This window comes from Enhydra lutris, unplaced genomic scaffold (assembly GCF_002288905.1).
Source record: "Enhydra lutris kenyoni isolate GAN:26980312 unplaced genomic scaffold, ASM228890v2 scaffoldscaffold67, whole genome shotgun sequence".
Classification (NCBI taxonomy): Eukaryota; Metazoa; Chordata; class Mammalia; order Carnivora; family Mustelidae; genus Enhydra; species Enhydra lutris.
The window spans coordinates 5,794,255-5,799,036 of NW_019154151.1; the positions used below are offsets into that span (position 1 = coordinate 5,794,255).

The window sequence follows — 4,782 nt, forward strand, 5'->3', positions numbered from 1 at the left end:
AATGAAACACTTTCTCTTTTATGAATGAGGCCCTAAATCTTTATCCATTACTTTCAACAACTATCTTCTTGAATCTCAGATTACTGTCATCAATGACCTCTTTATTTTTCAGAGAGATAAATTATATTATCACAAGATAGGACAGCTACTTAATTTCTGAGCTACCTAACTTCTCCATGTGCATAGAATACATTTAATGCAGTATGTGGTTCAGTAACTGCTAATAAAATGAATGTGTATTTATATCAAAATAAATTCTGTGATAAGTTTCACATGAGTGAGGTTAATGCATTTCAGGAAAAAAAATATACTATGGTGCTTTTTCATTCAGTTCTAGTGAGGTTTGACTTATTTTAATCAGAGGGACTAATTATTGTTGGTACTTGCCCTTTTCTTATCACAATAATTTATAATAAATGAAAACATGGGAGACATTTTTGACTAGCTCAAAAATAGCAGGTTGACCAGTGACTTGTACATGCTTGATTTGTCCCTCTGCAATTTTTCTTAAACAAAATAAAGGTGATAGAAAAGATAGTTTTGTTTTGAAGTAGCAAGTCTGATTAGAATTCCATCTATTGGTTTGACTAGTAACTGTGCACCATATACACATTAGGTCTTTTCCAGATTACCTTTGTAATTAAAAAATAAATTTATAAGTGGCGTGGGTGGTACAAAGTGTCTAATGAAAAACCTTAAGGGAAACAAGCCTTTCCTAAGCACACTTAACACATCAGGACTTAGCATCACATTGCACAACAACCAGTGAATTAAGTAATCTCTGAGAACAGTCTAAGTATTCCCTAAAAAATGATAATAAGCTACTTTGTCAATGTGAAAAAGAAATGATTTTGCAGAGGAATTAAAAGATAACCACTCAATATATACCATCAGTATGATTTAAAAGGTACCTCTCTTAAACAAAACAAAGTTCCACTTTGGAATTACAAGCATACCTTGTTTTATGCTTCTTTGCTTAATTATAATGTGAAGATACTGAATTTATTACAAATTAAATTTTGTGGTAACCTGAGCAAGTCTATCACTGCCATTTTTTCCAAAATTTACTAATCTCATGTCTGTGTCACATTTTGGTAATTTTCACAATATTTCAAACTCTTTCGATATTATTATTATTATGATATTGTTATGATGATTTGTGATTATTGATGTTGCTATTGTAATTACTTTGGGATATCACAAATCACACTCATATAAGATGGTGAACATAATCAATAAATATTATGTGTCTATTCTGACTGCTCCATCGACTGGCTATTCCCCTATCTCACTCCCTCTACTCAGCTTTTCCAATTCCCTGAGAAACAATATTGAAATTAAGCCAGCTAATAACCCTACAATGACTTCTAAGTGTTAAAGTGATATGATGAGTCACATGTTTCTCATTTTAAGTCAAAAGCTTAAAATTATCAAGCTTAGTAAGGAAGAAACATCAAAAACCAAGAAACCAAGAAAGGTTAAAAGCTATCCTCTTGCATCAAACAGTTAGCCAAGTTGTAAGTGTAAAGGAAAAGTTCTTGTTGAAAATTAAAAGTGCTATTCCAGTAAACACACCAATGATAAGAAAGAGAAATAGATTTATTGTTGATATAGAGAAAAATTTTGGTGTGGATAGAAGATCAAGCCAGCAACAACATTCCCTTAAGACAAAGTCTAATCCAGAGCAAAGCCCTAAGTCTCTTCAATTCTATGAAGGCTAGGAGAGGTGAGGAAGCTACAGAAGAAAGTTTTAAGCCAGCAAAGTTTGGTTCATGAGGTTTAAGGAAAGAAGCTGTCCCCTTAATATAAAAGTGCAAGGTGAAGCAACAATTGCTGATGTAGAAGCTGCAAGTTATCCAGAAGATCTAGCTTAGATAATTAAAGAAGTTGACTACACTAAACAACAGATCTTCCAAAGAGCCTTCTATTGGAAGAAGATACCAACTAGGACTTTCATAGCTAGAAAGGAGAAGTCAACGCCCTGCTTTAAAGCTTCAAAGGAAAGTCTGACTCTCTTATTAAGGGCTATTACAGCTGGTGACTTTAAGTTGAAGCCAATATTCATTCCAGAAATCCTAGGGCCCTTCAGAGTTATGTCTATTCTGGGCTGCTGTACTGCCATTTTCTCCTGGACAAGGAAAGGATGTGGTTGCAGAAAGCAAGGCACAACAATCCTGAGCTTCTGAGTGATGAAGAAGGGAGGAAACAAAAGGGTTGGGGCTGGAATCTGAGGCAAGGCTCTGCTCTTGCCAGAGGGACAGGAGCCATGGCTCACAAAATGTACTGTGGTGTGGGCCTCCTCTACTTCTAGGCTGAGACGTCTGTAGAAGACAGCACCTTACATATATAGACCTTGATGGAGGAAGTTCAGATCTTGGAGGGGCCACCTACCAATCAGGCCACAGCAGCTGGGTTAAATGCTAGTGTCCAAAGTTTACAGCCCCCAACAGCCCCCAACAGCCACTGAGATGGCTGATACCCAGGGTTTAATAGCTGCCATTAGGCCCAAAACATCTTTTAGGGCTCAAAACACCACCACAAAAGGCCCAAATGGTACTTATGATTTCTCTCAGTATCAAGGAGATACCCAATGCACTCCCTAAGGCAGGCTATAAATCCCAGAATGCTAGCCCATAGGGTCCAAATGCTGCCTAAGATTTTTTCAGATGCCAGACACCTGTGAGTTAACTGCTAATGAGTCCTAGTTGATCTTTAAGACCTAGAACACCGCTACTAAGGTGGGTCCAAATGCCACCTACAAATTTTCTCTCAGGGCCAGTGAGATGGTCAACACTTAGCCTAAGACAGCCTTTAAGGGTTGGAATGATACCTCTAAGGCTCCAACAACTGATACCCAGACCCAGAATATTAACCAAGCCAAGATGGCCACTTCCCAGACTGAAGTACAGACCAACCTAGGTGTCCCTGAATCTGATGGTACAGTTGCACAGATACCAGTGGTTGCTTTCCAGGATCAGACTCTGGAGTCCAAGACTATAATTCAGGAGGAGAGGGCCTATAAGATTAATAACTTGAATGTGGATGAGAATCGCAGTGGGGATCAGATGGGGACTCCATGGGCTACAGGGACCTGGAGGTCTGTACCAGTTCCAGTTACTACACAGAACCCTCATGTTGTTCTCCCCAATGTGTGGTGGCAGACCCCATTGGCCTAGCAGAACCCATCAGGTAGACCCCACCAGTATATCAGAGACTCCAATCTAGACAGACCCCACCAATCTGGCAAAACACAGTTGCTTAAGAACCCCATTGTCTGGCTTGGTATGGTTGTCTGGCTTAACCCCCTGGCTTGAGAATCCACCTGGATATCAGAAACCCCAGGCTGGCATGGTACTCCAGATTGGTAAAGCCCTCCTGACTGGTCCCTACCACCAGACTGGCTTCTACCAGCTGATTGGTCACTTCCCACTGACTGGTCACTCTCATCTGACTGGCAGAACTTGGACCCCTCTCCCACCTTGCATGCCTCACAGGAACTGAGTGCCTCACATCCCCAATATATAGCTATTCTTCAAGAAAGAATAAATAAGTAGGTTAAATACCTAATGTTTAAAAATTACACCAAGGTGCCCATCATGCACTCAGAAATGCTGAGTCCATGAATACACTGTTTATCCTGAGAAGAAATTTGGGATTCAACTGAAGGAGACTGACAAAGAAGAACCCCTGTATATTCTTATCAGTAACCCCGAGTCTCTGGCTGGCATACTGGGGACAACCAAAGACACACCCAAACCCAATAACACTATCGTAGTGATGTGAGAGCATCATCTTCATAAATGGCAATAATGCCAGTGTAGCTGTCCTCTGGGAGGCACTACACAAGGTGGGACTGTTTTCTGCAGTGAGACTCCTCTCCTTGGAGATCTATGAAAACTTCTCACTTAATGATTTTGTAAAGCAAAAGTGCCTGGATTACAGATGAGTGCCTAACGGCAACCTTCCTGAGTGTGATGGAATCAATTCTCTGGGGGCTCCATTCCTACCATGAAACTAGTGAGATGAATGTACTGAGATAGAGGTTCCAATGAGAGATCCTTGCAACTGGACTGAACAGTTCATGGAGATTGCATATGAGGCCTTGGCTGCTCTGGATGCTGCTGAAGCTGGGGCTGAGGACCAGTGGGAAGGGAAAACCTGCATGGGGATTAGAGATGAGGCTGTAAACTGGGTCCTGGAGCTGAGATAACATTGAGTTTGTGCTGTTGACCTGGGATGAGGAAAGAGACTTTGGTGATTCCTGGTCTAGAATCCCATTTAACTTCTGGGCAAGATACCACCGAATTCCCACTCCAGATTTTGTCAGACCTTCGATGGCCCCATTATTGGCTCTGGTGTTACAGCCAATGCCAACTTTGCTGCCAACTTTGGTGCCACTGGTTTATTCTGGTTGAGTGAGATGTTGATGTTGCTAATCAGTTGCAATGGTCTTTCCCCTGAGTGAGGCTGAAGTGTCAGATTCCTTCCAAACATAGCTATCTAGAGAGCCATATTCTGTTGACTGAAAGTGGCATGCAAGATAAATTTATTTGCTGTTCCTTGTTTTTTGCTTTTCTTTCCCCTTGTGTGCTGTCACGTTTTGGTATCAGAAATAAACTTGAAACTGCAAAACAAAAATATGTCTGTTCTTTCTTTGCTCTATAAATAAACAGTCTGGATGGAAGCACATCTGTTTACAATATAGTTTACTGAATATTTCAATCCCACTGTTGAGACCTACTTCTCAGAAACAAACAAACAAAAAAAACAAAAACAAAGATT

The 4,782-nt window shown here is 40.4% G+C and overlaps 1 pseudogene; it reads left to right on the forward strand.

Moving 5' to 3' along the window:
• The first annotated feature begins 2,242 nt into the window (after window positions 1–2,242).
• LOC111159200 lies at window positions 2,243–4,465 on the forward strand (annotated as a pseudogene).
• Window positions 4,466–4,782: the final 317 nt, after the last annotated feature.